The sequence below is a fragment of the Elephas maximus genome, chromosome 3 (genome assembly GCF_024166365.1).
Source record: "Elephas maximus indicus isolate mEleMax1 chromosome 3, mEleMax1 primary haplotype, whole genome shotgun sequence".
In the NCBI taxonomy this organism is placed as follows: domain Eukaryota; kingdom Metazoa; phylum Chordata; class Mammalia; order Proboscidea; family Elephantidae; genus Elephas; species Elephas maximus.
This window is the reverse complement of record NC_064821.1, coordinates 95,677,446-95,700,892: the sequence shown is the minus strand read 5'-3', so window position 1 is coordinate 95,700,892 and position 23,447 is coordinate 95,677,446. Positions and strand designations below refer to the sequence as shown.

Below are 23,447 nucleotides of genomic sequence, written 5' to 3'. Positions count from 1 at the left end.
AGGAGTCCATTCACTTTCCTTGTATGAATTTAGCTCAGGTGTCCAGGTAGTTGATCATCAAGTGTGTGGTACAGGTTCTGTCCTACAGTCTTAGAGGGGCAGGGGTGATTGGTGTAGGTACCGGTATCTGGTTGCAGCAGGGGGTCATGCTCTGAACAAGGCACGGGTCTGAGAGTCATCCCCCAAGAGTCTCTGAGGAAAGTGTGTCCCTCTTCCCTAGAGTGTACAGGTGGGTGGGCTCTGCAGACGGGCCATGAGCACCCATTGTTTTTGGTTGTTAAGAACTGGGAGGTACCAGTTAACCCTTGGATCCCTGTTGCAGGTTGCTGGGTGACCTGAGTGGAGCTACCAGTCCTTAGGCCCCTGTTGTTTGTAAGTGAGGACCCTGTTTAATAGGCAATGTGATGTCAAATATCAAACACCCCCGTGTCTGCTGCACAGCTGAAAGAGTTGTAGTCTGCCATCAAGGGCCTGTTCTCCTGAAATAGGCCCACACAGGTCCATGCAGCTCAAAGTCCACGGATCGTTTATGCCTGGAGAGGAGCTGCTGTTGTCCTGAGCTTCCCTGGTTACTGGAGCTGGCAAATTATCTTTTCCCCCAATTGCAAATTTATTCCTTCTTCAAAGCCGGGAGGATGGCTGTAGGCGATCAGCAGGCCTATCTCAGGCCCAGGGAAATCAACAGCTGCTGAAGCCGGCTTGGGGGTGGGGGACGTTGTAAAATATACGCAGGTACTTAGGTTTTGCCGAGACTACCGTTCTTCTCTGTTTCCAGAGGTGTGAGTAGGCTGTGTGGCTGTCTGCTTCTCCCTGAGGAACCTGGGGCTGATGCTAGTACTAGCCCGCTGCTGCTGCTCCTGGGAATGGTACTTGAGGGCTCCCGGAGATTCAGGTCTGATAACTCCGCTCTGCTTCTGAACCGTGTCTTCTTGCCCCTGACCCTCAGTTTGTATTCTGACTTTGCCTCTGATGTTCAGGGCTCCTAGGTTTTTATAAATACACTCATTTCACCTGTTTTTTTTGGGTCTTAGTTATAAGAGTGCTTACCGGAAGCATCTGTCTATTCTGCCATCTTGGCCCCACCTCCTCTTTTTTTTTTTCTATCTTAGCCATCTTAGTAGAAGTGAAATGGTACCTCATCGTGGTTTTGATTTGCATCTCTCGGATGGCTAATGATGCTGAACATCTTTTCATGTGTTTGGTGGCCATTCCCATGTTCTCTTTGGGGAAATATGTATTCAGATTCTTTGCTCATTTTATGATTGGGTTGTCTTTGTTGTCGGAGGTTTATATATATTTTGGTTATTAGATTCTTGTTGGTTATTAGGTTCTTACTGGTTGCATGGTTTACAAAGACAGTCTCCCAGTAGGTAGCTCGTCATTTCCCTTTTTTGGTAAAGTCTTTCGATGAACAAAAGTTTTTAATTTTCATATGGTCCATTTATTTATTTTATCTTTTGCTAGTTTTGCTTTTGATATTATATTAGATAATCCATTATTGAAAGCTAGGCCTGACAGCATTGCCCCTGCTTCTTCTTCTAAGAATTTTATGGTTTTAGCTTGCACCTTTAGGTCCTTAATCCGTTTTGAATTTGTTTTGTTTGTGGTGTGAGGCACAGATTCTGTTTAGTTTTTCTTCTTGTTTTAATTCAGTTTTCCCAGTACCATGTATTGAAGAGACTCATCTTTCCCCATCGAATAGACTTAGCACATTTGTCAAAAATCAGTTGACCATAGATTTCTGGGTTTATTTCTGAACCTTCAATTCTGTTCCATTGGTTTATGCGACTGTTGTTACAGCAGTACCAGGCCATTTTGATTACTGCAGCTGTATAATATATTTTAAAACCAGAAAGTGTCAGTCCTCCTGCATTGTTCTTCTGTTTCAGCATTGTATGAGACTGGTATTATAAAAACTCAAGAAGAGTTTTAAACATAGAAAAAAGCATTCTTTGATGGTTATGAGGAGGGGAGTGGGAAGGAGGGGAAATGACTAGGTAGTAGACAAGGATCAACTTCGGTGAAGGGAAGGACAACACACAATACAGGGGAAGTCTGTACAAGTAAAGAAAGAAAGAAGAAAAATCAAGAAAAAGAAATTTATAGTTTAAAATCTTACCTTTAGGTCTGTGATCCATTTTGAGTTAATTTTTATAGTGGTGTGGGGTAGGAGTTCATATTTGTAATTTTGCAGTGTGGTTATCCAGTTGTCCTGGCAGCATTTGTTGATGGGGCAATTCTTTCCCTATTGAATGAAAATCAATTCACCACAAAAGTATGGATTTTTTTCTGGACTCTCAGTTCAGTTCTCTTGTTTTGTATGTCTGTCCTTAATGCCAGTAGCACACAGTCTTGATTACTTACTATTGCTTTGTAGTAAGTTTTGAAATGAGGAAATGTGAGTCCTCCAGCTTTGTTCTATTTCAAGATTCTTTTACCTATTCTAGATCCCTTGTGTTTCCATATGAATTTTAGGTTCAATTGTCAATTTCTGCAAAAAAAGGCAGCTGGATTTTTGATAAGGGATTGTGTTGAATTTGGAGATTAATTTGGGGAATATGTCATCTTAACAATATTAAGTCTTCTAATTCATGATTATGTGATGTCTCTCTGTTTGTTGAGGTCTTCTTTAATTCATTTCAATGACATTTTGTTGTTTTCAGTGTACAATTATTATACTTGTATATTTAAATTTATTCCTAGGCATTTTATTCTTTTGGGTGCTATCATAAATGGAATTGTTTTTTTAATTTCATTTTTATATTGTTCATTGCTGGTATATAGAAACAAAACAGTTTTGTATGTTGATCTTATATCCTGCAAACTTATTTGCGAATTCCGTAAAATTTTGTGAATAGGAATAGTGTTACTTCCTTTCCAAACTAGATGACTTACTTCCTTTTCCTAGCCTAATTGCCCCAGAACATCCAATACAACGTTGAATAAATAGAAGTGAGGGCAGACATCCTTGTCCTGGTCTTGATCTTCTATACTTGGTTTGTTGAGTGTTTTTTTTTTTTTTTACCATGAAAAGGTGTTGGTTTTTGTCAAGTACTTTTTCTGCATCTATTGAGATGTTCATGTGAATTTTGTCTTTTATTCTCTTAATATTACATTGAGTTTTATATGTTGAACCAACCTTGAATTCCTGGGATAAATCCTACTTGGTGTATAATCCTTTGTATTTGTTGCTGGATTTGATTTGCTAGATTTGAGAATTTTTACATCTGTATTTCATAAGGGATATTAGGCTGTAATTTTCCTTTCTTGTGATGTCTTTGTTTGGTTTTGCTATCCAGGTAATGCCTCATAGAATAAATTAATAGTTTATTTTTGTGTTTTAAAAACTTTCAGTTTTAATGTTTGATGAAGCAAATAGCGATAGATATACCCACAAAAACAAAAACTCTTTGAGTCCTCAGTAGTAATTTTTAAGAGTACAAACGTATCCAGAAACCATTAAGTTAGACAACTACTGATTTAGCTAAAAGACATTCCCTATTACCTGAGCATTAGACCAAAAATAAGGATTCTTTCGTATAGTCTACACCAGTTCCATGTTTGTCCCCTTAGGCAAGTCATAAATTCAGATGTCTCGTTAATATGTAAAACAGAAATAGTGCATGACTGTGTTAACTTCAGAGAAGTATAAGGATAAATAATGGGCATGTTAGACATATATTAAAACAAGTTGCCATTGAGTAGATACTGACACATGGTAACTGCATGTATGTTAGAGTAGAGCTGTGCTCCGAAGGGTTTTCAGTGGGTGATTTTTCAGAAGTAGATCACCAGGCCTTACTTTTGTGATATCTCTGGGTGGACTTGAACCTCCAGCCTTTTGTTTGCACCACCCAGGGACTCCTAGGCAAGTATGAGCTAATGCTAAATTCTCAAAAATGGCTTTTTATTTTTTTTTTAACCTGAAAAATTTGTAAGAGCAGTAGATCTTTTTGTAGGAACTTGTGGCATTGTTAAGTGGCAGTGTCCTGAACTCTGCCTAACACTTAGTAAATGTTTGATTATCATACGGACAAAAAATGTTATTTTGTGTTTAGAACTTGTAATTAAGCTTTCTCTGATAGCACTACTTTTTTTTTTCAAATAATTTTTATTGTGCTTTCAGTGAAAATTTTTAATTCAAGTCAGCCTCTCACATAAAAACTTATATGCAACTTGCTACATATTGCCAATTACTCCCCCCCCCATGAGACAGCCCACTCCCTCCTTCCACTCTCTCTTTTCGTGACCATTTTGACAGCTTCTAAGCTCCTCTACCCTCCCATCTCCCCTCCAGGCAGGAGATGCCAACATTGTCCCAAGTGTCCACCCGAACCAAGTAGCTCATGCCTCACCAGTTTCCCTCTCCAACCCATTGTCCAGTCCAGTCCATGTTTGACGAGCTGGCTTCGGGGATGGTTCCTGTAGTGGGCCAACAGAAGGTCTGGGGGCCATGATCACTGGGGTCCTTCCAGTCTCAGTCAGACCATTAAGTCTGGTCTTTTTATGAGAATTTGGGGTCTGCATCCTACTGTTCTCCTACTCCCTCAGGGGTTCTCTGTTGTGTTCCCTGTCAGGGCAGTCATTGGTTGTAGCCGGGCACCATCTAGTTCTTCTGGTCTCAGGATGATGTAGACTCTGGTTCATGTGGCCCTTTCTGTCTCTTGGGCTCGTTATTATCTTGTGTTCTTGGTGTTTTTCATTCTCCTTTGATCCAGGTGGGTTGAGACTCATTGATGCATCTTAGATGGCTGCTTGCTAGCATTTAAGACCCCAGATGCCACTCTTCAAAGTGGGATGCAGAATGTTTTCTTAATAGATTTTATTATGCCAGTTGACTTAGATGTCCCCTGAAACCATGGTCCCCAAACCCCTGCCCCTGCTTCACTGGCCTTCGAAGCATTCAGTTTATTCAGGAAACTTCTTTGCTTTTGGTTTAGTCCAGCTGCGCTGACCTCCACTGTGTTGAGTGTTGTCCTTCCCTTCACCCAAAGTAGTTTTTGTCTACTATCTATTTAGTAAATACCCTTCTCCTACCCTCCCTCCCTCCTCCCTCTCATAACCACAAAAGAGGGTGTTCTTCTCAGTTTAAACTGTTTCTCAAGATCTTATGATAGTGGTCTTACACAGTATTTGTCCTTTTGCTACTGACTAATTTCACTCAGCATAATGCCTTCCAGGTTTCTCCATGTTATGAAATGTTTCACAGATTCATCACTGTTCTTTATCGATGCATAATATTCCATTGTGTGAATATACTACTTTTTTTTATCATTTTTTAAAATAATTTTTATTGTGCTTTAAGTGAAAGTTTACGAATTAAGTCAGTCTGTCACATATAAACTTATATACACCTTACTCCGTACTCCCACTTACTCTCCCCCTAATGAGTCAGCCTGCTCCCTCCTTCCAGTCTCTCCTTTTGTGACGGTTTTGCCAGTTTCTAACCCTTTCTACCCTCGCATCACCCCTCCAGACAGGAGATGCCAACACAGTCTCAAGTGTCCACCTGATACAAGTAGCTCACTCTTCATCAGCATCTCTCTCCAACCCATTGTCCAGTCCCTTCCATGTCTGATGAGTTGTCTTCAGGAGTGGTTCCTGTCCTGGGCCAACAGAAGGTTTGGGGACCATGACCGCTGGGATTCTTCTAGTCTCAGTCAGACCATTAAGTCTGGTCTTTTTATGAGAATTTGGGGTCTGTATCCCACTGATCTCCTGCTCCCTCAGGGGTTCTCTGTTGTGCTCCCTGTCAGGGCATATACTACTTTAAAAAAAAAATTTTTTTTTATTGTGCTTTAAGTGAAAGTTTACAGATCAAGTCGGTCTCATACAAAAATTTATATGTATCTTGTTGTATACTTGTAGTTGCTCTCCCCCTAATGAGACAGCACACTCCTTTCCACCCTCTATTTTTGTGTCCATTCGGCCAACTTTTGACCCTCTGATAGCACTACTTTTAAGCCAGTGATTTTCTGTGCACGAGGGATATATGTCTTAGGGATGCATTTTATAATCACTTTGGAGGGCCACGTACAGTCATTCTCATCCTCCCTGTACCCCATTTTTGTGTTCCTCCTTATTTCTGTTGTAAGCGTGTTCTGTTCCTCAGTATGTTGGAACAGAAAAAATGATTGAGAATCACTACAGCCAGTCCCCCGGTTACAAACAAGATCCGTTCCTGAGTGTGTTTTTAAGAATTTGTAGGTAAGATGGAACAGGTGTATATGATTCTTAGGTAGCCTTACTTCAGTGCAATAAAAGTCTTGAAGACTTTCCAATGATTTAAAAGCTGTACGTGCAGCAGATGAAGGTGATCGTGATGAAGAATTTGTTGCCAGTAGGAGTTGGTTCAGCCATTTCAAACTGAGGGCAAATTTATATAACACTAAAGGGTAAGCAGGAGTTGTCCATAAGTTGAACATTCGTAACCCAGGGATTGCCTGTATTCTAAATCCTTAGGAGATGTAGCTTATCTACCTTACACCTGTTTCCTTAAAACTGGAAATCAGGCCTGTGCTTTTCTAGATAATGTCATTTTATTCTTCTTCAGTCTTCCTTAAAAATTCCTTCTCTTTCAAGATTCACGCCCTGTTTGCTGTGTTTTTTATCCATCTTTGTCATTTCAGTATTGCAGCTTCTGTGTCAGTCCCCTGTATTCGCTGATACTTTGGTCTAACTCTTGCCGTCATGTGGGCCATTTCAACTGATAAGACTGAAGGTTACTGTTAATGGATCAAATTGTGTCCCCCCAAAATATGTGTCAACTTGGCTAGGTCATGATTCCCAGTATTATGTGATTGTCTACGATTTTGCCATCTGATGTGGTTTTCTTATGTGTTGTAAACCCTCTACGCTATTAACGAGATGGGATTATCAGCAGTTATGTTAATGAGGCCGGACTCAAATCTACAAGATTAGATTATATTTTGAGTTAACCTCTTTTGAGAAGTGAGCAGAGAGACAAGGGGGTACCTCTTGCCACCAAGACTGAAGAACCAGGAGGGGAGTGTGTGCTTTGGGCCTAGGGTCCCTGCACTGAGAAGCTCCTAGACCAGGGGAAGATTGAAGGCAAGGACCTTTCCCCAGAAGTGACAGAGAGACAAAGCCTTCCCCTAGAGCTGGCACCCTGAATTTGGACTTCTAGCCTCCTAAAGTATGAGAGAATAAACTTCTGTTTGTTAAAGCCATCCACTTGTGGTATTTTTGTTACAGTAGCACTAGATGACTAAGATGGAATGGAATTTCGTACTGAGAGTGGGGTTCTACTGTAACAGATTACCTAAAATGTGGGAGCAGTTTTGAAACTGTGAATGGATAGAGGCTGGAAGAGGCTTAAAGTGTGTAATAGTAAAGGCCTTGATCACCTTGAAGAGACTGTTGGTGGCGTTATGGACATCAAAGACAGTTCAGGTGAGGACTTAATAAGGAAATGAGGAGAGCTGTTACACTGGAAATGCCATAGATGGCGAGAAGCAGCATCAGAGAAACGGCAGTAGCAGAACCAGGAGACTGGTGTGAAATAGCACTAGAGAGCTGACCCATGGAGTGAGAGAGCTGAGCGCCTTTGCGCAGGAGCCTTCCTGGCAGAGTAGGGTACCTCCAGAAACTTTGGTGGAGCTAGGCTTGCCAACCTATTCAGTAAGAGAGCTGAGTGTCTTCTGGCCAGAGTTTACTGGCGGAGTGGGATGCCTCCAGGCACTTATCAGTGTAGCTAAAGAACTTTGGAAAGCTTGCTTCAGCAGGGCATACCGGGGCAACAAGGCCCAAGGGGCCAAGGAACCTGGAAGCAAAAGCTGAAGAGACAAAGGAAACAGGGAGTAGAACTGCCTTAGTCTTTGAATGAAGTCACGGCCTCTGGAGTTTGTAAGGGTGGGGCTACAGCCTCCTAGGTTTCATAGAGTCACATCTTCACCAGCTTGGTTCTGGAGCATGGGACTGCCATTCACAAGTGCCAGCAGGATGGGGCCAAATCCACTGCCCAAAGCTGTGGGGGTGGAGCTGCCATGCTGCATGCAGTTGATTACTTTTGTGTGGCATTTCTGGCCATGGTCTTAAAACTCCTACCCAGGTGATTGGGCAAGACTGTACAGATGGGGATTGGAAGGGGATTGGTAAGTTTTGCCATAAAAGAGAGCCAGTTCCAAAGCAGAGGATTACACCACCACCAAGGAAGAACAGCCAGGAGATAGCATGTTCTTTGGACCTGGGATCCCTGTGCTGAGAAGCTTCTGCAACCAGGAGACAGATGTAACACTGAGGGTAGCAGAAACCCATCAGCAGGAGATGGCGTGGTGGGCTTCCCAGCTCGTGGAGGGAGAAAGCTGAGTGCCTTTGGACAGAGGCCTATGGCCAGAGAGAGGCGTGCCTGTAAACATAGCTGGGAAGAGGCTGTTCTGATGGAAGAACTGAATCCTTGGCATTCCTCAACCTGAATTGTAACCTTTACTTCCCTAATAAACCCCATAATTATGAGTATGGTCTGTGAGTTCTATGTGGCCATTGTTGCAATGAATTATCAAACCCAGCAGAGAAGTAGAGAGTGCTGTGGGAGGGACGGTTGGTGTCAGAATTTGCTAAAGATGATGGAGAGAGGGAGCATGTCTGACCTCCATCTCATGGGTATCAGCCTTGGGCTGTTGATCTTGGTTTTCCTTCCCCCTTGGGGAGTTAGAGGAGGTTAGACACCACCCCCAAGCTGTTTTTTTACACATGCTCAAGGGACAGAAGAACAAGGCCATGCCGGGTCTAAGGGGGTAGGTTGCCACTCAGAGGAACTAGGAGAATGGGGCTGCCCAAAACCGTGGGAGCAGAGATGCCACGCCAGTAGGCCTGGAAGGCGGAGGTGAAGCCCAGGGCCCAGCTGAAGCCCAGGGCCTCCATCCAGAATCTGGAGAGTGTGGCCAGTACCCAAAGTCTGGAGGGCAGGGCCATTGCGTAAATGGTCTCAGAGAACAGAGGATTATTTTCAAGCCTTGAGAGCTAATGTAATTTGTTCTCCTGACTTGCTTGGTGCCAGTTATCCCTTCTTTCCCTCCTGTTCCTCGCACTTACAATAGAAATGTCTAGCTCGTGCTCGTTCCACCATTGTACTTTGGAAGCAGATAACTTGTATTCTAGATTTCATAGACGAAGAGGAATTTTTGGATTTTGGACTTGGAGTTGAGTTAAGACTTTTGCTATGATATGAGGGGGTGAGTGTGTTTTACATGTGGCAAGGACATGAATTTTTGGGGACCAAAGGGTGGAATGTTATGGATTGAATTGTGTCCCCCAAAAATGTGTGTCAACTTGGCTAGGCCATGATTCCCACTGTTGTGTGGTTGTCCACCATTTTTTCATCTGATGTGATTTTCCTGTGCGTTGTAAGTCCTGCCTCTGTGATATTAATGAGGTGGGATTAGCGGCAGTTATGTTAACGAGGGAGGATTCAGTCTACAAGATCAGATTGTATCTTGAGTCATTCTCTTTTGAGATAAAAAAGAGAGAAGTGAGCAGAGAGACATGGGTACCTTGTGCCAACAAGAATGAAGAACCAGGAGGCGAGTGTGTCCTTGGGGCCTGGGGTCCCTGCGCTGAGAAGCTCCTAGACCAGGGGAAGACTGAAAACAAGGACCTTTCCTCAGAACTGACAGAGAGAAAGCCTTTCCCTAAAGCTGTCACCTTGACTTTGGACTTCTAGCCTTTTAAACTGAGAGAATAAACTTGTTTGTTAAAAGCCATCCACTTTTGGTATTTCTGTTGTGGCAGCACTAGAGGACTAAGACAGGCACCTAATACAACTTTATTTTTTTTTCTTAATTTCTGTATTCCAGTGATATTCAACTCTACTTTCCTTGACATATCCCCTCATGTGGTTCCAAACAGCTCTACTTCTGATCAAAATCTCCTGTATATCAACATGTCCATCTTATTTGTTTCTTTACTCTTCTGATCCATCCCTAATCTGTGTAGCCTCTTTTTAGCTTTAACTCTCTCTATCAGTATCAGTACCTTAATATCCCACCTGAATTTAGAAGCCATCTCAAGAATAGATTTGATTCATTGGACACTAATGACCGAAGACGACAAGACGAGTTGTGGGTTGACATCAAGGACATCATACATGAAGAAAGCAAAAGGTCATTAAACAGACAGTAAAGAAAGAAAAGACCAAAATGGATGTCAGAAGAGACTTTGAAACTTGCTTTTGAACATAGAGTAGCTAAAGCAAATGGAAGAAATGATGAAGTAAAAGAGCTAGACAGAAGATTTCAAAGGGCGGCTTGAGAAGACGAAGTAGAGTATTAAATGAAGTGTGGAGAGACCTGGAGTTAGAAATTCAAAAGTGAAGAACACACTCAGCATTTCTCAAACTGAAAGAACTGAAGAAAAAATTCAGATTTTGAGTTGCCATATTGAAGGATTCTGTGGGCAAGATATCGAATGACACAGGAACCATCAAAAGAAGATGGAAGGAAAACACAGAGTCACTGTACCCAAAAGAATGGGTCCGATGTTCAACTATTTTATGAGGTAGCATACGATCAAGAACCGATAGTGTTGAAGGAAGAAGTCGAAGGTGTACTGCAGCTGTTGGTGAAAAACAAGGCTTCAGGAATTGACAGAGTACCAATTGAGATGTTTCAACAAACAGATGGAACGCTGAAATCGCTCATTCATCTGTGCCAAGAAATTTAGAAGACAGCTACCTGGCCAACTGATTAGAAGAAATCCATATTTGTGCCCATTCCAAAGAAAGGTAATCTGATGGAATGTGGACATTATTGAAAAATATCATTAATTTCACACGCAGGTAAAATTTTGCTGAATTAAAGAATGGTTGCAGCAGTACGTCAGCAGAGAACTGCCGGAAATTCAAGCTGGATTCAGAAGAAGTCGTGGCATGAGGGATATCATTGCTGAGGTCAGATGGATCATGGCTGAAAGCAGGGAATACCAGAAAGATGTTTACCTGTGTTTTATTGACTATGCAAAGGCATTTTACTGTGTGGATCATAACAAATTATGGATAACATTGTGAAAAATGGGAATTGCAGAACAATTAATTGTGCTCATGAGGAACCTGTACATAGACCAAGAGGCAGTTGTTTGAACAGAACAGGCAGATACTGTGTGATTTAAAATGTGGGAAGGTGTGCATCAGGTTTGTATACTTTCACTATACTTATTCAGTCTGCATACTGAACAAATAATCTGAGAAGCTGGACTGTATAAAGAAGAACATGACATCAGGATTGGAGGAATCCTTATTAACAAACTGCAAAATACAGGTGACACAACCTTGCTTGCTGAAACTGAAGAGGACTTGAAGCACTTACTGATAAAGATCAAAGACTGCAGCCTTCAGTATGAATTACACTTCAACATAAAGAAAACAGATGTCTTCACAGCTGAACCAGTAAGCAACATCATGATAAACAGAGAAAATGTTGAAATTGTCAAGGATTTCACTTTTCTTGCATCCACTATCAATGCCCATGGAAGCAGCAGTCAAGAAATCAAACGACGCGTTGCATTGGGCAAGTCTACTGCAAAAAAGTCTTTAAAACTGTTAAAATGCAAAGACTTCGCTTTGAGACTAAGGTGCATCTGATCGAAGCCATGGTATTTTCCCTTGCCTCATACGTACAGAAAGCCTGAACGACAAATAAGGAAGATTGAAGAAGAATTGATGCCTTTGAATTATGACATTGGTAAAGAATATTGAATATACCATGGACTGCCAAACGAAGGAATAAATCTGTCTCGGAAGAAGTACAGCTAGAATGCTTCTTAGAAGGGAGGATGGCAAGGCTTTGTCTCACGTACTTTGGACATGTTATCAGAAGGGATCGTTCCCTGGAGAAGGACATCATACTTGGTAGAGGGTCAGTGTAAAAGACAAAGATCCTCCATGAGATGGATTGGCACAGTGGCTACAACAGTGGACTCAAACATGACAACAATTGTGAGGATGGCACAGGACCAGCAGTGTTCCATTTTGTTGTACGTAGGGTCACTATGAGTTGGAACTGACTCGAGGGCACCTAACAACGCCACTACCACCAGTACCACTGGAGGAGCCCTGGTGGTGCAGTAGTTAAGTGCTTGGCTGCTAACTGAAAGGTTGGTGGTCCAACCCACTATCCACTCCTTGGCAGAAAGATGTGGCAGCCTGCTTCAGTAAAGATTATAGTCTTGGAAGCCCTGTGGGCCAGTTCTGCTCTGCCCTGTAGGGTCACTATTAGTTGGAATCGACTCCATGGTACTGGTTTTGGGTTTTAGATACCAGTTCCACTGCTGGAGCCCTGGTGGTAGAGTGGTTAAGAGCTTAGCTGCTAACCAAAAGGTTGGCAGTTCGAATCCACCAGCTGTTCCTTGGAAACCCTATGGGGTAGTTCTCCTCTGTCCTGTGGGGTTGCAATGAGTTGGAATCGATTTGATGGCAGCGAGGTTTAATGCAGCGTGGCTATGTTGTAGTCAGTTTCCTTTCCTGTTCTTCACATTTTCTATTGTTTTACCCCTGTCTTAAGTCCTCTACTGCCCTCTGCTTTCCTCTCTTAGTGTTTGTTTACTTCCTGTGTCATAGAATGGTGTTATCAACTTTGTGTTCTTTACGGTTTTCTTTTTTAATTTTTATTGTGCTTTTAGTGAAAGTTTACAAATCAAGTCAGTCTCTCTTTACAGTTCTTTGAGATACTAATAGGTGGTCCTGGCTAAAGAGGCTTCGTTAGTCAAATCAGCCTGGGAAATGCTGCAGATTACATCCCTGTTTTAGTGATTTATTGTGCATGTTAACATACTAAAGAGCCTGAGAGGTCCTTCAGGAAAGAAGTCTGTTTAACTTGGGTTAACACAACCATCCCTCCCCCCACTAAATTGGTTGTGATAAGACCCCAAATAACCTCATAATGCTTTTTATTATTATCGCTAATTACTCTTACTTTACTGCCTCTTGATTTTTCCCTCGAACTTCAGCCTCTCTTTCCTCTGCAGTGTGTCTTCCTTGTTCTGCAGAAGTTAATCTAAAACAGAAATTGTGCTACTCTTCTGGTTATAAATCTGTGGCCTTGCTAAAGTTTATACTCAACTTGGCATGCAAATTGCTTCATAGTGTGGCACTGACCTACGTTCCCTATTTCATCTCCTGTCCTTATCGTTATTTATGCTATTTTGTGGTCCTAAAAAAATTCTCAGAGTTTTACAAACACATTTGTTTAGTATATAAAAAGTCCATCAATTAGGACTATTCCTTCTCACTTCTCTCAACTAGGAAATTGCTTTTCAGCTCAACTATTATCTCCATTATGAAGGCTTTCTTAAGACTCTTTCCCCTAGGTTTTCATAGTATGTGCCACATAATATTGTCATTATATATTTATATGACTGTCTCCCCTGTTAAGGCCCCTTGTTTATTTTTGTATCCCTAGCATTTAACTCGGCTCTTTATGTATGAATGTTCACAAATAATGTTTAACATTCATTTCAGATTTGTATTTGTTTACCTGAACAAATGCGGGGCCAGCTATGTAATTTGCAGGACCCGGTGCAAAATGAAAATGTAAGAGGAGTCTGGAGCAAGATGGTTGTATGATCAGCAGCATACTCCTGAACCCTCTCAAAAATACCAAAAAACCCCGAAACAAAACAAAAAAACCGCTCCTCAAAACCAAAACATAACAACAAAACCAAGCAGAAACTGGCAGAATCAACTTTTTTAGAATTCTGGAAGCCAGATAAAGAGTTACAGGAACTAAGTGAACACTGAATCAAGAAAAAAGTGCTGTCTAAATGGTAGGAAAGCTTTGGTTTTCTACTTGACTGTGCCCCATCCTTCCCCCTTGCCTCCCCAAGTATGGCCGTCTTAAAGTGGCAGTGGCCTGCACTCTCAAAGAAGGAACCTGGTCTCTGGCTCTAGAAGGATCAGAGTAGACTTTATTCTCAAATTATTGTGTATGTCTGTTCTAACCTGTCTGGGGAATGCCTGAAGGATTAAAGTAAGGTTACAAACCAAAAATACCATAAAACTAGCCTTTATATTTACCCATGAAATTACCTTTTCTGTAAATCTTTTTCCCCTTTGTATGGCTTCAAGCTACTGTCTAGTATCCTTTCACTCTAATCTGAAAGATTCCCATTAGCAAGTCTTGTAGGGCAGATCTCCTGGTAACAAACTCCCTCAGTTTGTTTATCTGAGAATGTCTTTAATTTCACCCTCATTTTTGAAGGGCAGTTTGCTGCATATAGAATTCTTAGTTAATAGTTCTTTTCTTTCAGCACTTGAAGTATGTCATTCCATGGTCTTTTGACCTCATGGCGACCCTATAGGACAGAATAGAACTGCCCCGTAGGGTTTCCAAGGCTGTGAATCTTTACGGAAGCAGAGTGTCACATCTTTCTCCCAGCAGAGTGTCACATTTTTCTCCCAGGGAGCTGATGTCGGGTTTGAACTGCTGACCTTTCCAGAAGCTGAATGGTTAACCCCTGTGCTGCCAGGACTCCTATTATTGATCCTACAGAAATAAAAAGTATTGTGTTGTTGTTAGTTGCCATTGAGTTGGCTCTGATTCTTGGTGAACTTAAGTATAACAGAATGAAATGTTGCTCAGTTCTGTGCCATCTTTATGATCCTTTGGTATATTTGGGTACGTTGTTGTGGCTGTTGTGTCAGCCCACCTCACTGATGGTTTCCCTCTTTCACTGAACCTCTAGTTTACCAAAGATGATGTCCTTTTCTGGTGATTGGTCTTTTCTGATGACATGTACAAAGTAAGCAAGCTGAAGTCTTGCCATTCTTGCTTATAAGGAGTATTCTAGTTGTATTTCTTATAATTTGTTTATTCTCCTGGTGTTTAATAGTATATTCAGTATTTTTTGCCAGTGCCACAATTCAGATACATAGGTTCTTCTTTGGTCATCCTTTTTCATTGTCTAGCTTTCACATATGAGATGTTTTCACATTTGAGGATAGCGTAGGAGGGAGCAGTGTTTCATTCTGTTGTGCATAGGGTCGCTATGAGTCAGAACTGACTCGAGGGCACCTTATAACAACACCAGCTTTTGCATGCATGTAAGGCAACTGAAAAGATTATAAGAGAATACTGTGAACAGTTGTTGCCAGCAAATTAGATAACCTAGATAAAATGAATAAATTCCTAGAAACACATAGACTACCTAACTTGACTCAAGAAGAAATAAAAAATCTCAGTAGACCTATAACAAATGAGGAGATTGAATCCATAATCAAAAACTGCCCAACAAAAAAAAGTCTGGGATCAGATGGCTTCATTGGTGAATTCTACCAAACATTTAAAGAAGAATTAATTTCAGTGCTTCTCACAGTCTTCTGAAAAGTAGAAGAGGGGATGCTTCCTAACTCATTCTGTGAAGTAAGCATTACCCTGATACCAAAACCAGATAAAAACACTGTAAGAAAAGAAAACTGTGGAACAATGTCCTTATGAATTGTTGTTCTTATTAGGTGCCACCAAGTCACCTCCGACTCATGGTGACCTTATGCATAACAGAATGAAATGCTGCTTGGTCATGTACCATCCTCACAATCCTCGCTATGTTTGAAGCCATTGTTGCAGCCACTGTGTCAATCCAGTCCATTTGTGGGTCCACTCTTTTTCACTGATCCTGTTTTACCAAGTACGATGTCTTTCTCCAGGGACAGATCTCTTCTGATGTGCTCGGTTTGTTCATTCAAACAGATCTGTTCATTTTTCTGGTAGTTGTGGTTTTATTTGCTCTTCAGTATTTTTCTAAGTAAAGAAGAATTAAGTTACTGGCATTAATTTTATCATTCATCTTTATGTTGTGTCATCCCACTTTTAAATGGTACAGGCTCTGTCCTATAGTCTTAGAGGGGCAGGGTGATTGGTGTAGGTACTGGTATCTGGTTGCAGCAGGTGGGTTCTGCAGACGGACCATGGGCACCCAGTGTTTTTGGTTGTAAGGACTGGGAGGCACCAGTTATCCTTGGATCCCTGTCGCGGGTGGCCGGGTGACCCGAGTGGAGCCACCAGTCCTTAGGACTCTGATGTGGGTAGGTGAAGACCCTGTTTAATAGGCAAAGCAATGTCAAACATCAAACACCCACCTCTCCCCTGCACAGCTAAAATGGTTGGAGTCTGCCAGCAAGGGCCTGTTCTCCTGAAATAGGCCCACACAGGTCCATGCAGAGGGGAAAGGTACTCAAAGGCCATAGACCGTTTGTGCCTGGACAGGAGCCGCTTCTGTCCTGAGCTCCCCCTGGTTAGTGGAGCTGGCAAATTATCTTCTCCCCCAGTTGTGAATTTATTCCTTCTCCAGGGCCTGGAGGTTGGCTCTAGGCGCTCAACAGGGCCTATCTCAGACCCAGGGAAATCAGCCGCTGAAACTGCCTTGGGTGGGGTGGGGGTGCAGCGGTAAAATATACCCAGGTACTTAGCTTTTGCCGAGAGCACCGTTATTCTTTGTTTCCAGAGGTGTGAGTAGGCTCTGTGGCTGGCTGCTTCTCCCTGAGGAAACTGGCCGAATGCTCGTACCAGCCTGCTGCCGCCTCTCCTGGGAATGGTGCCTTAGGGCTCCCTTTCTGCTTCTGAACCATCTCTTCCTCCCCCTGCCCCTCAGTTCATTTTCTAAGCTTGCCTTTGATGTTCAGGGCTCCTAGCTTGTCATAAATACACTTGTTTCACTTGTTTTTTTTCGGATCTTTGTTGTACGGAGGGCTTGCCGGAAGCGTCTGTCTTTTCTGCTGTCTTGGCTCCCCTCTACCACTTTTAAATGGAAATATAAGAGTATTTAAATCTTTTGTGGAAGCACTAGTATTTCATGGTTTTACATGCTACCAGAACAGTGGAAATGCTGCACAAAACTTATTTGTTTTTATTTCCCTGCTTGGTATTTGTACATTCTACAAATACTTCATAGCTTTGACTTTCTGATGAGCAAGGTAAGACTGAAAGGAAAATGAACTATCGGTTGCCCTATCTTTTCTTTTCCTTCTGGATCGTCATTTTTAGGATAAGTGGTTGTCTAATACAAGAAAGTATCACAAATAAAAAAAGATTTAGTTCCTTAGTCATTCATGTCTCTTAGAACATCATTGTTCTTCTCTATTTGAAGCAAGTTACGGTTTGAACAGAAAGTGTGTCTTCTTGGGGCTGTCAGTTCCCCTTTTTAGTTAGTTGCAACAACACACCTTATACTTCTGTTGAGTCTTGCTGAACGCCCACATGTTATAGGTTTACTGGAATTCTTTGCTTATGGGCCATCATGAATGCTGTGTAAGAACTGGGTGGTAAGGAATGGTGGGCATGCCTATAGCATGTATCTTCTCTGCTTATGTGGATGTTCTATTGTCTCATTAGATTTTACTTACTAAGTGTAAGCTCAAAGATAAAATTATTAAGAATTTCAAGATGGCCATAAAAACCAAACAAACCCATTGCTGCCAAGTCAATTCTGACTCATGACAACTCCATGTGTTACAAAGTAGAACTGCTCCTTATGGTTTTTTTGGTTGTAATCTTACAGAAGCAGATTGCCAGGCCATTCTTTTGCTGTGTGTCTGGGTGAGTTCAAACTGCCTTTAGGTTAGCAGCTGATCACAAACTGCCTACTCCACCTGGGGACCTAAGGTTGTCATAACAGACAAGTATAGGGTATTTCTGAGCATGAGACCTTGCGTACCTGTGTAGGTCACATGCCTGTGAAACTGTCCCTGCCCGAAAGGATTGGAGTGAAATGATACTGTGCATTGAGAGCACAGGCTGCCGTATTTCACTTTGTGTTAATTCATAGTATAGGAAGGACTAGTGCCAGTCCTTCTCTTCCTGTTTTGCTAATAATAGGAGGAACCTTAAAGATTAAGGCAGCTCGAGATGCTGAGTCAACACATGAAGGACAGCTGCCTTAGTCACCTGAATTCACAGAGAACTTTGAATAAATTGGGAAATAAACTTAGGGGTTGTTATTTCAGCATCACTGAGCATGTTTCGACTGATACAGTTTGTGAATTTTCAAAATGAATGTGGTATTTGAAGCCCAAGCCTTTGAGGACCAGAACAAAAACAAAAACCAAACCCATTGTCATCAAGTCAATTTTGACTCATAGTGACCCTGTAGGACAGGGTAGAACTGCCCCATAGAGTTTCCAAGGCTGTAAATCTTCATGGAAGCAGACCGCCACATCTTTCTCCCATGGAGCGGCTGGAAGGTTCTAACTGCCAACCTTTGGATTCATAGCTGAGTGCTTAACCCCTGTGCCACCAGAGCTCCCAGTACAGTAATATATCACAGTTTTTGGACCTGTGGGATATACTTGGTACTCCCAACAAACAAATGAACTCACTCACAAATCATTAAGTAAATACCTGTTTGCTGCTTGATAATGGAAGAATCAAGAGTTCTCTAGCAAATCTTGTATCCTAGAACTGTTCAAATACAGAGGCAGTTTTGGTTATTTAGTTACAATGCAGATGAGGAAAGTGTGGCTTGAGTAATTTGGGAGCCCCTGTAGTTTACAGAAGTCATTAAAAAACAAAAACAGGAACTATTGATAATGTCTGGCTGTTTTAGCCAACAAATTGCTTCCGAAAGAAGCAGAATTTAAATTTCCTTCTACCATCACTGGTGAGGGTTCTAATTAATACGTAGTGAAATGGCCCAAAAGGGTTATCAGATGAAGAAAGAAAGAAAAGGCTCGAAATAATGCGAAAAACCTTTGGTGAGCCTTTGGCTGAACATTTAGGTCATTTAGTTTGGAAATCTTATATATTTGTAAATTAGCTTTGAGAACAGAGGGCACAGCTCCACTTGCTTTTGATCATATAAATTCAGTTGATTTACTCATATGAAGGGATGCCATTTTTTTAAACCTTTAAGCTATTTTAAAAGGTGATTGACGTGTAAAATTTAAGATATGTGTATACTTTTATACAAGCTTTCATGCCTTTTACTAAAATTCTGAATGTATGCTTATTCAGTACATATTTATGCTGAACACATGGTTTATAATAAAATACCCTGATAATGTAATAATATTATATTATTAAGTTGAACAGTTGTCAAACTATTCATTCGTTTTTTTCAATATATTATTGACTGTCTCTTATGAGTCAGACACTGTTCTAGCCACTGGGGGGACTGGTTAAGAAGACAGATAAGGTTTAACTCCCATATAGCATATAATTTAGTAACTGTTGTTTGCCTGATACATGTCTGACACTGAACTATAGATACAGTGCTCCAAAATTTATGATTTATGATTTTTGGATAGAAACAGTAAAATGACCAGAAAGAGTTAAATTATAATGTATAGACTCACAAAAGCAATGAAAATGTAAGAGGAGATGACAGCAGATGAGAGATGTCAAAATATAGGAAACTGAAAAGTAAAAGAAAAAGTGTTGACTGATTTAACAGGGCAGAGCTAGCTGAAATACAACATAGCAGTAGAGAAGCCAGTAAGAAATTCACAGATTTGATTTGTGGGACTTGGAAATGCTCAGAAATTTGGGGGGAGCTTGCATCTCTGAAGGCAGGGGTATGTAATGGGTCTGAAAACAGGAGGATTGACAGGAGCAGTTAAAGCCCCATATCTACCCTATGCTTTGTAGCCAGGTGACTGAATATTTCACTGTGGCGGAAGTGTAGAAATTTCCTCCCTGGAGAGGTTGAACCAGAAAGATTTTGGACATGGGATACCAGGGACAAATGAGAGCAGGGGAGAGACTGTACTGAAAACGGAGAAATCGAATGAAGTTTTACTGAGTGGTGAGCTCCCTTCTGTATACACCAGCTCCCATTTCCCACTTAAGTCTCAGAATGCTTACAGCCAGATGTACACTCAGCAGGCTAGGTTAGAGAATTTTTATTTAGAGAAACTGAATGACCTAAGAAAAAAAGGCCTGTAGATACTGACATTTTGGCTGACAAATGAAACAGCCTAGAATTCATCTGATCATCCTATAGTGAAACCCATCTCTCCTCCCCTTCAGTGTAATGGATAACTAAGAATCACCAGGTATTTATGGGAAAGCAAGAGAAGAAAACATACACAAAAAAGGAACTCAGGAAGGAAACAATGCAAGGAGCAGAATAAAATTTCCAAAAAACTACTGGTGTTCTTAGAAAAAAGAGATGATAACCATGAGACAAAATCCTATAAAAGGAATAATCAGAGTTCTTAGAAATGAGAATATGATAGTCCCTCAAAAAATGATGGAAGGGTTTGAAGATAAAATTGAGGAAATCACCTAGGAAGGAACACAAAAAAAGAGATGCAAAATTGGAGAGAACATGTAAGAAAATTGGAGGATCAATTCAGGAGTTCCTAAGTCCAATTAATTGGACTATAGAAAGAACAGAGAAGATGGAAGAGAGGAAATTATAAAAGATGTAATGCAAGAAATAAGTTCCAGAACTGAGGGATCTGAGTTTACAGATTATAAGAGCCAGCTGAATGTCCAGCAAAATGAATGAAGAATGGGAAATTTCGTAACACTGTGCCAAGGAAAATATCCTGAAAACTTCCATAGAGAACAGAACAGTTCAGTAAAAAATCTCATAAAATTTACCTTTTATTGGGGCTTCAGAGGGTCAAATAAATACCATTCCTTTCCCTTCCCGATGGCAGCGGGTTTGGTTCCCTTCCTGAACTCTAAGCGAACTGGGAGAGGCAGAGGAAGCATATGAACTAGGCATTACATTTATTATTGATGAGGCTCATTTTGGAGAAAGAGGCTTTTTTGAATACTGAATGCCAGAAATAGGCAGACTTTCCCACTCAAGCACAGGCAAAACTGAACAACTGCAGGCCTCTCTGTGTGTGGTTTGTACCTGTAAGCCTTGGATACAGAGAACAGAATGAAATTTGCTTCCTTGTGGGCAGACGGATCCAAAGAGAAAGGAAAGGGGGAATAGGCTATGTTTTGTCAAGATAATTTTTCTGATTTTACTCATCAACTGTGTTATGATAAAAGGTAGCATCATAAGTGGGGTGTAGTTGTTTTTTTTGATATCTGTCATGTTTCCTTTCTTAGAAATCTTCTGGTAGATATGCTCTTCCAAGGAGGAGTAGTAAGTGAGCGAAGAGGGAAACGGAAAAATCAGCATGAGAAGGGAAGGGAGTTGACAGAATGATAGTGAAAGGAAGTCTCGGGGTGACAACTGTGGTAGAAGTCTAGAAGTGATCAGAGAACCCTAGACAAAGGACATCAAAAGGAGAACGCATGTGATTACTTGATGTGTTTGAACATATTTGAGAGTTTTGTCATTGAGTTACTGATAAACCAGTTGCTGTTCTGTAGATTCTGACTCATGACAACCCCATTTGTTGCAGGGTAGAACTGCTTTCTATAGGGTTTTCATGGCTGTGACCTTTTGGAAGCAGATCTCCAGGCTTTTCTTCCAAGGAAGCCAGTGGGTAGGTTCAAATAACCTTTTGGTTAGTAGGCTATTGCTTAATCATTTGCACCCAGGGCCTCCTGAATTACTGATTTGTTAGGTGCCGTCGAGTCAGTTCCAATTCATAGTGACCCCATGTACAACAGAACGAAGTGCTGCCTTGTCCTGCAGCATCTCAAAATCATTGCTATGTTTGAGCCCATTGTTGCAGCCACTGTCAGTCCAACTTGTTAAGGATCTTCCTCTTTTTCACTGACCCTCTACTTTACCAAGCATGATGTCCTTCTTCAGGGACTGGTCCCTCCTGATAACATGTCCAAAGTACAGGAGATGAAGTCTTGCCACCTTCGCTTCTAAGGAGCATTCTGGCTGTACTCCTTCCAAGACAGAGTTGATCATCTTTCTGGCAATCCGTGGTATGTTCTGTATTCTTCACCAACACCATAATTAAAATGCAACAGTTCTTCTTTGGTCTTCCTTTTTCATTGTCCAGCTTTTGCAAATATATAAAACGATTGAAATTACCATGGTGTAGGTCAGGCGCACCTTAGTCCTCAGAGTGACATCTTTGCTTTTTAACACTTGAAAGAGGTTTTCTGTAGATTTACCCGATGCAATACGTCATTTGATTTTTTGACTTCTGCTTGCATGGGTGTTGATTGTGGATTCAAGTAAAATAAAATCCTTGACAGCTTTAATCTTTTCTCTGTTTATCATGAAGCGGCTTTTTGGTCCAGTTGTGAGGATTTTTGTTTTCTTTATGTTGAGATATAACCCATATTGAAGACTGCAGTCTTTGATCTTCATCAGTAAGTGCTTCAAGTCCTCTTCACTTTCAGCAAGCAGGGTTGTGTCATCTGCATATTGCAGGTTATTAATGAATCGTCTCCAGTCCTCATGTCACGTTCTTCTTCATATAGTCCAGCTTCTCAGATTATTTGTTCAGTATACAGATTGAGTAAGTATAGTGAAAGGATACGACCCTGGCACACACCTGTCCTGATTTTAAGCTGTGCAGCATCTGCTTGTTCTGTTCGAATGACTGTCTCTTGATCTGTGTACAGGTTTATCAGGAATGCAGTGATGTGTTCTAGAATTCCCATTCTCTGTACTGTTATCCATAATTTGTTTTGATCCACACAGTCGAACGCCTTGTGTACTCAATAAAACACTGTTAGGCGTATAAAAAAATCTGAAGAAAAACAAAACAGTAACTTATTACAGGGAAGATGGAAAATTACTTCAAAAGACAAAGTGATCATAGTGTATATATTCTTTAAAGGAAAAAAAACAAACAAAACTAGGCAGCTGTGACAAAGAGACCCAGTAATACAAAACAACAAAAAAAAGAAGAGTTTTATTTCTCTTTCATGTAATAGTTGCTAGATGTGTAGTCACCAGATCCAGATAAATGGTTTATTCCATGTGGTCATTCAAGGGCCCAAATTCCTTTGATTATGTTATCCAGACAAAAGTATGACCAGGTATTGTGAAATGTAAGGCCATATTCCAAACCTACTGAATCAGAGTTTGCATTTTAACAAAATCCCTAGGTGATTCTTACGCACAAAAGTTGAGATTCACTGGTCTGGATTAGAGCATAATTGTTGGCTGAATGGTTGAAGCTGAGTTGTTCAGGATTTTATCCAGTGAGAAGGGAAAAAAGAGCAAGAACTTGATTAGCTTAACTTCAGGGAAGGCTGGGAAATGTACTGTAGTCATGTGCCTAGGAAAAAGGAGAAAATAAATTTTGATGGAAAGCTAGCAGTCTGTGCTGTAGTATAATATGTGGCTCTGCTGTGAGTAATGTTTACATAATCATTATAATCCTTAGAGAATGGGGTTTCAGTGAGGAAATAATGTGTGCATGTAATTCTTTCTGTCTCTGTAAAGTGTGTTTGTGAGAGCCAAATCCATATTTTCCAAAGTCAGTAGATAATACCTAAAGGTAAAACAAAGTATTTGCTTAAACAATTTAGAAATATGGAGATAAATCCCATAAGAAACAGCTACAAGGGTTCTAGGTATACTTCTGAGGAGAGAAATTAGGAGTTGGCAGGAGACTACTG

At 41.0% G+C, this 23,447-nt stretch overlaps 1 protein-coding gene across 10 annotated transcripts in view; it reads left to right on the top strand.

The window, feature by feature from the left end:
• Nucleotides 1-23,447, top strand: part of TUT4 (terminal uridylyl transferase 4) — a 162,708-nt gene that overhangs the window by 19,526 nt on the left and 119,735 nt on the right. The window contains exon 1 of one of the 10 annotated variants that reach the window (XM_049879246.1): nt 5,236-21,397. The exons of 8 other annotated variants lie outside the window; for them this stretch is intronic. The gene's annotated coding sequence lies outside the window, so the exon portion shown is untranslated. One more of the 10 variants, XM_049879248.1, reaches the window with a different exon arrangement.